The sequence below is a fragment of the Lactuca saligna genome, chromosome 6 (assembly GCF_052625555.1).
Source record: "Lactuca saligna cultivar CGN05327 chromosome 6, ASM5262555v1, whole genome shotgun sequence".
NCBI classification, from domain to species: Eukaryota; Viridiplantae; Streptophyta; class Magnoliopsida; order Asterales; family Asteraceae; genus Lactuca; species Lactuca saligna.
Genome location: NC_136422.1, coordinates 6,805,780 through 6,814,742, shown reverse-complemented (window position 1 = coordinate 6,814,742; position 8,963 = coordinate 6,805,780). Strand labels below are relative to the sequence as shown.

Genomic DNA, 8,963 nt, shown 5'->3' with positions numbered 1-8,963 from the left:
ACAATTACCCCACCCAACTCTTATGGCATGGATTAATTGATCCAACTTTGTTATTTACCTATCAATGTTTTCTAACTTTGCCAAAACCGAAACCATGTTTTTGTTCCCTCCATCTCCTTTTCTTCTAGTGACATCCTCTCATGGGTTGTGGTACTTACGTGAGTGCTTCATCAATTCTTTGATAGTTGTCGGTTCCTTCTTTTCCATTGGTACTTAGGAAGAAGTTGTCTAATTGTTACATTCAATCCATCATAGAAGATGGAAACTTCTTGTTGGACATTAAGATCATGTTGAAGGAAACTTTTAAGTAAGCCCTTATATTTTTTTTAGGATTCATATAGAGACTCTCCAACATCTTATTGAAAATTAGAAATCTTCTTCTTGAGGTTTGAGATCTTGGAAAGTGGACTAAATTGTTCAATAAAAGCATCACGAAGATTTGCCCATGTAGTAATGGATCCTGGTGCAAGCGACTTCATCCAAACCTTTGCTTCACAGACAAATGTCACCGAAAGCACCTGTGACATCCCTAATTTCACAACCAGAAAATACCGATTTGTTTATGCTATATTTGAAAATAAGAGTATCCTTTTAAAGAAATATGTTGCAAAATTTGTTCCCAAAAAATATGATAAAGATTTTATCAAAGCATTTTTGAATAAATGTATTTCACTATATTAAAAACCTTGGGATGTCATTGTCAATAAATATCAAAAGCATGAACAGAACAACATAGCCTTACAACATTTATTTATTTTTATTGGCCTATAATCCATAATCTCTCATCCGATCATCACATCTATGCTCTTGTGCCGCTACCTGTAATACAAGTAACTGAGTGGGCCAGTCTTGGGAGCCTAGTGAATACATAAGGCTTTCAACGCACAATAATTAAGTATGTTAATTTCATCAAATCATTCAACCCGATTACCCATTCCCCTTATCCTCACTTTCTTTCCCTAAAACATCTAGATTAAGGGACCTAGCCTAAGGATATTCATCAGGATAGACACTACTGCTAAGGGGATTCTTCAGCAATATATGTCAGTAAGGCAACCATGAGGGGGATGGAGTACACCGGTGAACACATCGTTCACATACACCTACAAGTTGCGAGCCTGCCAACGTTCCACTGGATTGTCTAGAATAGTCAGTGGTCATCATCTATACTCCGCTAGATGACTCGATCATCGTTAAATTTGAGACCTCTCATCATTTTATTTCATCACACATCAACTTTTTTATCTGCCCATGTTTACCCAACATATTCGTAGATATAAAATACATATACAAATTAAATCAATTAAAACATCTATAAATTGTTCATCCAACATAGATATCACAAACATAGATAATATGCACACATTGCACATAATTTATATTAAATACTTCATATATAGGTGTAAGATGAAAGTAACTATGAACTCACTTGTTAAAGTGACGATTCCAAACTCGGGCGGCGCTTCGCTTCTAACAATTCTATTTTTCTTTGACAAAACCTAGTATCATTACCGCTAGATTTTAGTCTAAAATGACTGTTTACGAGTGATATTGTTTTGAGTAAATTACACGAATGGTCCTTATGGTTTGGGGTAATTTGCACGTTAGGTCCCTAACTTATTTTTTTAACTCGGAAGGTCCCTACGGTTTGTATTTGTTATGTGCTTGGTCCCTACAGTTTGTTTTTGTTACGTACTTGGTCCCTGTTTTACCTAAAACGACTATTATTTAAATAAGAAAAAATGGTGGGGTAGGTAAGCTAAGGTGAGTGGGGTGGGGTTGGGTGTGTGTTTACTTAAATAAATTAAAATATCAAGGGAAAAATAGTATATTTAGGTAAGATAGGGACCAAGCGCGTAACAAAAACAAACAATAGGGACCTTCCGAGTTAAAAAAATAAGTTAGGGACCAAACACGCAAATTACCCTAAACCATAGGGACCATTTGTGTAATTTACTCTATTGTTTTATAAGTGTTAAAATATACTTTTCACCCACTATGCACAGATAGAGACCATACATGAAACAATGGAGGGCAGGACCATTTTGGCATTATAACACTTCTTAAATCCAACAACCCAGGCGACCCTTCAAACCGGATTCCCCATACCATGAGCAGTTAGAAAGGTATTACAACAACACTATAATTTATAATATTTAGCTCATATATTGTTTATAGGTTCCTAATAACGATAATAAATTTAAATATAAATTATACTTAGAGTAGGGTAAGCATAACTCACTTACATAAGGGTTTGGCTAGGAACCGGGCTCTGCGGGGGCATAACTTCCGAGCCGAAAAGCTCTTCTTCTCGGAGCTTGCTGGCACTCTGGGGCTTTCCTCTAGTACTTGGGAGTTACTAGGGATTAGGAGGGGTTTAGAGAGAAGTGTGAGAGAGGAAGAAGGGTGAAGGTGTGAAGAAAAGTGATGAACCTCACATCTATTTATAGCCCTCAGCTTCGGACTACGTTGGGTGTTCCTCGGAGCTACACTATGCATACCTAGTACGATGCATATATGGTGGCTACACTACGTGTACACCTCCGTATGCGAGGCCGTGGGGAGAAAGCAAGGGCTAGGATTTGGCCACGACACCCTCCTCGCGTTAACACATTCATGACTTCAAAATTCTACTTTCGTATACAAGCTCTCTTTTCAACGTTCTTTATATCCACGCATAGGTGGCAACGTAATCTACAACTATGTCGACTAATTTTGAATTTATTTTTAAAGTTATATTTTAACAAACCTGGACAGGTAAAGTCCGTTAAAAATTCATAACTTTGTCATCCGACGTCCGTTTCATCTAACTTTATATCGTTGAACTGTTATTAACGAGATCTTCAATTTTCATTTAGATCGTGTCGACTAAAAATCGGTCGATCTAAAATTCGAATTCCGAGCTGCATACTATTATGCCAAATCTTAGAAAAATCATAACTTCCTCATACAAAGTAAGATTTGGACGTTCTTTTTATGCACACTCTTAGTTTAACGTATACTACGACTTTCGTTTAGATTACTAAGGCTAAAAAGCATTTTATCGCACACTTACTTTTTACGTCACACAACGTCGTGTCGGTTTTGTTGTGAAAGTTCAACATGCCGTAACTTATTCGTTATATGTCGGATTTCGGCGTTCTTTATATCCCCGAAATCCTTGTCACGACCAGTACAACTTTCTTCGTAGATATAGGGTCTGTCTATTATTTTATTTTTGACTCTTATTTTTATTCTTAGCTTATTATATCTTATAAATAAGTATAATGCACATAAAATCACATAATTCACATAATATTCAAATAATTTATCTTTATTACTTCAAAATAGGTTACAATTTTTGACCCAACTATTACATCATCTACTAAAACTTCACCAGAAACATAGGGGTTACAACATCCTTAATTGCACAAATTCTCTTGGCAAATTAGGAACATTGAAGTATTTGGATATGTACTTTACTTCATAAATATGCTTGAAAGCGTCTTCATACTCTTTCTCGGTGAAAGGTATGTCTTTGAGCATTGATAGAATATGTTCCTTGAGCTCAAAACTTTTTCGGCTGGTATCTCGTGTGAAACTAGACCTGATCCATGTTTTTCATGTATCCTTTTCTTGTAATCTCCCATCACCATTCTCGTTATGTATGTCATCTCTTCAACCCCACTTTTATTCTCTTCCTCGTCTGAACTTTATTCGGTAGATGTTTCTGGTTTGTATCCAATCCCTTTCTTATCAGGTGTCCTTTCGAAAAGCTCGAATTTTTCGGATTTGAAAGTATTGCTTGACTTGCCCTTTTTTACTTTCTTCTTATGGAAAGGTGATTCTGGATCTTCTAGTGGATGAACAATTAGAGTTTTAGATCCTCGATTCATAAATCATTGAAACAAAAACAACAAAAAACAAAAAAAAAAACAAAAACAAAATGCGTAAAAGGAATAAAAATCACTAATCTAAAAACTAACTGATGTTACCACGATGTGATTAATATGACCATGATGTGGTTGCTTCTCAGAGAAGAAAAAAAACTAAAACTAACTAATGCAACCAAAGTAACATTTTTACGGTTTTTACCCCACAAAAAGGATCGAATAACTAAAAGCACTTAAATATAAACCAAATAAGTCGTTCCCCGACAACGACATCAAAAACTTTGATGTGCACAATAGTACCTACTCATTTTTAATTTATAACCTAACTTAATTAAAAAACTATGCACTTATATGCAGTGTACCTAATCACATTATAGAATAGCTCAGGTAAGTCGGATGTCAATCACAGAGAACGAAATTTAATCAAATAAATTAACTACTCCTAATTAAACTAAGAAACAAACTATGGTTTGGAGGGAGGGGGGGATGATTACTGATTTTTCAAGATCAATGATTACCTAAAATTAACAAGCAATAATCATGCAATAGTTAAACACCAAATCGATGATTAGGTCAAATTGGACTATGAATGATGATAGTTATTTTCCTATGATCAAGTTAAGCAACCATTCACAAATTAAGACTAATTATGCTCTTTAAAAGAATTAAAGTTGCTAGCTTTAATTACTTAATCTAAGATGTGATTAATCCTAACTCTAATTATTTAGATCATAAAAAATTAGGAGAAAAATTCATGCAATTAATATAATCAATTAACACACAAAATCTGATTTATAAGCAGTATAAGCTAGAACTAAACATGATAGGGTTTGGATTTATCAAACACAAGTAGGATCAAATATATTCATCAAATAATTGAAATCAACACATATGGATCAAGTTCATCTTCACCAAACAAAAGTAAAAGGTATTTAGCCTCTCATTGTAGCAGAAAAACACATTAGATCCATGTAAATTAAACTAGACATGAATATGAAAAGCAAACCAAGTAGATCAATGTAGAAATCTTCTAAATCTTCTTCAATCCTTAAGCTTCACTTGAATTTCGATCTTCTCCTAGGTTTCTAAGAGTTCTTATTCGTAATTCACCTCAGAAAACTGATTGCATCCCTTCTAAATTCAACCGAATGTGTTGGATTTATAATTGTCAAAATCTGCATACCACGTTGTGGTTAACCGCGACGACGACATGGTCCTCGTCGAAATCCCGTATCTTCTAAGTCATCGGATTGGCCGTGAATCTTCTATACAACATGTCGTGTTGGAGATCACTACAATGTGGTATTCAGTCCTATTTTCTTCTTCTTTTGTTTTAGCTCCCATTTCCTACTTCCAGCGCCTTGTGTGCTTCCTTTTTGTCCTAAACAAGTCTTCGCCGCTACAAAACATATTTCAAACATAATAAGCATCTTTGTGTTGGGCTATGAGCAAAACATCAATCCTATGGTGCACATGCAAACCCTAAATCTTTGTATCTAGGTTTTTCTAATTGTACATGCAATAATCATCCAAAGTTAATAAACCCCTAAATCTAGCATACCAAAATCCAAAATTGCATCTAATAAACAAGTTAGAATGTTACCTTTGATTGCAGCTTGATAACCTAGCACCTCAAATGTGATGCCTCTAATAGATCATAAACACCAAAGCAATTGGAGAATATTAAAGAGAGTGGGGAAATGCTATTTTCTGCTCTAGGAATTCATTTAGGGTTGTGGTAGTCGAAAACTAGATGCCAAGGGGTTCTTTATGTTGGATTAGTGTCTAAGTCCATAACTTTTTTGGTATGTACTTGACCCGATTATGAGCATGGTCCTTTTAGGTTGCCTTCATCATAGCAATATGTAGGATGAATTAAGGAGAGAAAGGATTAATTATGATTTATTAATATATTATAAGAATAATATATTAAACGAGAAATCATAATGTTTAATTAATATTAGTCAAGAATTAATTAAGAATAAATTTTGTGGCTAAAAGAGATTAATTAAACTTAGGGGACTGGAATTGTAATTATAAGATAATTGCAATTGGGATATGGATCACCTTGGAATGATAGGTTGGACGAATTCTATGGGGAAGCCCATTAGAAATCGTCCAAGGCATGTTCTAAAAGGGGTACATGGGCTGCTTAGGGCTTAAGCGTTCAAATTAGGGTTTCCTTGTTTGATAACCCTAATTACCTAAGTATATAAGGAACCCTTGTGCACCAAAAACGTGGCTAACACTTCCTTGAGGGTTTCCAGCCATTTTTGGTGCCTCCCCTCTCTTCTCTCTCCATCCAAGTTGCTTAGTGGTGTTTGTGACTCCATTAAAGGTGCAACACTTGAGGCACTAAGCTTTCTGAAGCCAAGGATTGATTGTTATTGCTATATAACAATCAAAGGTAAGATCTAAACCCTATTTTGTGTTAATATGATTAATTGTATGCTAGATCTAGGGTTTATAGCTTTGGATATTCAATTTCATGTTCATTAGACAAACTAGATCCAAAAGCTATTAGGGTTTGCATGTACACCATAGGATTGATGTATTGCTCAAAATCCATCAGTAGTATCAGAGCCTAGGGTTGTTTGTTAGTGAATTTGATGCTTACTTGATCGAAAATTGCATGAAAAACGAAGTTTTTTTGCCCTCTGCCTTGCTGACTCGGCGAGTCAGTGGATGAACTCGGTGAGTCAGGTCGACTCGGTGAGTCCATGGGTTTGACAACGTTTTTTTGGCGATTTTCTTGCTGTTTTGGCTTGGGATACTTACCATAAACTTTTTTAATTCATAAAATCCGATTTTTATTGATTTTGGGTGAATATCCTTACCAAAATTGAAGATAATTGTCAAATTTAGATAATCTTTTTGTTTTATTAGATAAATATTGATTATTTGTAATTTAGAGTTGAATTATCTTGTGAAAAAGTTTCATATTAGTTCCTTTAGGTTTTATAGTTTAAATTTGAACTTAAAAGTTTTGTTTTTGAAATTTAAATAAGTTAAACCCTAATGTTTTGAAAAGTTTCAAAACTTGCCCTCAACTTTTGGATTTTAAAATTTAATTAAAAGTCTTAATTTGAAATTTTAAATTCTAAAACCCTAGTATTTTGAAAAGTTCAAATTACACCTTATGGTATTGTTAATTAATTAAATTGCATAACTAAAAGTGGATTAATAATTCCATAAAGTTTTGGTTTACATTTAAATAAATTAAAAGTATAATTTGCTAAATTAGACCACCTAGTATTTTAAAAGTGTAAAATACACCCTATACTATATATAACATCAAAAGTCTAATATTATACATATATATATATATATATATATATATATATATATATATATGTATGTATGAGTAAATAGTCAGTCTTACCGTTAGTATGTCTCATTCACGAAGCTGGTCTATAAGGGGTGTTTAAGGAAATTGCCTATAAAATGGCGATTCAATGGGTATCCACTCTTACCTTCCGCACTCTTGACTGGTGGAGGGTCGTTAGCCGAACGGGTAGGATTGGACAAAACCTTCCATTATAAGTATAATGAAGTATACAAAGTAACTAAATTCTTTTATAAATTCCCAAATCATAGTTACTTTAGGCAAAATGTGAAATTGTATGCTAATCCATGGAATTACACTTCATACCCTTGTCAAACGTTAGTGGAGCGTGTGTGGTTAACCGACACACTAATTTGGGGATGACATTGGTAGCGAAGGATGACTCGATGTTTGTCATAGATCAATGGAGCGTGTGTGGCTAAACGGCACATTGATTGGGTGATAGTAGCATTGAGTGCACCACGTAGATTCGTATGGTTATTCACACCTTATTTGTGATCGTCGGCATCCAGTCGCAAACTTGAAGGGCATAATCGAGATTAAACATGCCATTGAAAAGTTCAATGAATCTCAAAAGATCTAGGAGTTTTAATTCATTTAAAACTTAAATTTGTTTTTTGTTTTTCGTGGTGGAAATTGGTAAATCGTCATTTACCTACCTTCAAATATTCGGCAAATTGATTACGACATCCCTCTTCTAGGTTGTAGAGTATTGTGTTGGATCCTAGCCTTAATAACTCATTTGGGTGTTTTATTAAGGACTCAATCAACTTAATTTGAATTTTCTCCCGTTTTGTAGATGTCTGAATCTTACAATGGTCTTCCCAAATGCTTTGGAACAAGCTTTCCAAATGAAGATGATGTTCCAAGATACGATCAAGGAAATGTGAGTCATGCTTCACTTCCTCCACCTCCTCCGATTGTTCTCCCTAACCCACAAGTTCGAAGGCTTTAAAAGTTTAAGCTCACACAAGCCCTTTTGGCAAGTAAACACGAAGATGGGAAACCTGTGTGTGCACACGTCTTAGAGATGAAGTCACACATTGATAGGTTAAGGATGTTCGGTGTCGAGATTTCAGGTGAGTTGGTTGTTGACTGGGTTCTTCAGTCACTTCCTGAATCATATAGTGAGTTCGTTAGAGAGTACTATATGATAGATCACGACGTGACCCTCATTGATCTCACCTATTTGCTTATTGTTGCTGAATTAGTTATGATTTGGCTCAATGGTCAAGCAAACTTGATTGGTCGATCAAACTCCCATACTTCATTGGACACTGGCAACATTGAAAGTCCAGAAAAGACTGAGCATGAGATTGTCCCATGTAATGTGCCAAGGGAGTCCATTTGCTTTTATTGCCTAAAGAAGGGGCATTGGAGACGAAGCTTCCCTATTTACCTGAAAGATCTAAGAGATGGGAGAGTCAAGACGTATGGCTCCACTTCAGGTAAAATCCATTATCTAACTCTTTTAAGTTCATATTCTAGATTCTTAATACATGATGTGATAAGATTACATTTTGATGTTTTGCAGGATCGAAGAAAAGAAAGGAAGCTTAAGGAAGAAGTTGCTGAGTCTGATCACGAAGAAATGGATTTCGATCGCATGGATTCAAAGATCGGATTTTTGAGCTGCTACTTTAGAGTTAAGGTAGATTGCTAAGAAATATGTAATAGCATAATTTTTCAGTTGAATTGCATTGTAAGGACAAGTTTTTCCGCAATAAAATAAATTTTGATTTTAT

General features: G+C 34.8%; 1 non-coding gene across 1 annotated transcript; it reads left to right on the top strand.

Moving 5' to 3' along the window:
• Positions 1 to 282: 282 nt before the first annotated feature.
• Positions 283 to 389, top strand: LOC145003661 (small nucleolar RNA R71). Its single transcript, XR_013662111.1, has one exon. It is a non-coding gene; the product is annotated as a small nucleolar RNA R71 (small nucleolar RNA).
• Positions 390 to 8,963: the final 8,574 nt, after the last annotated feature.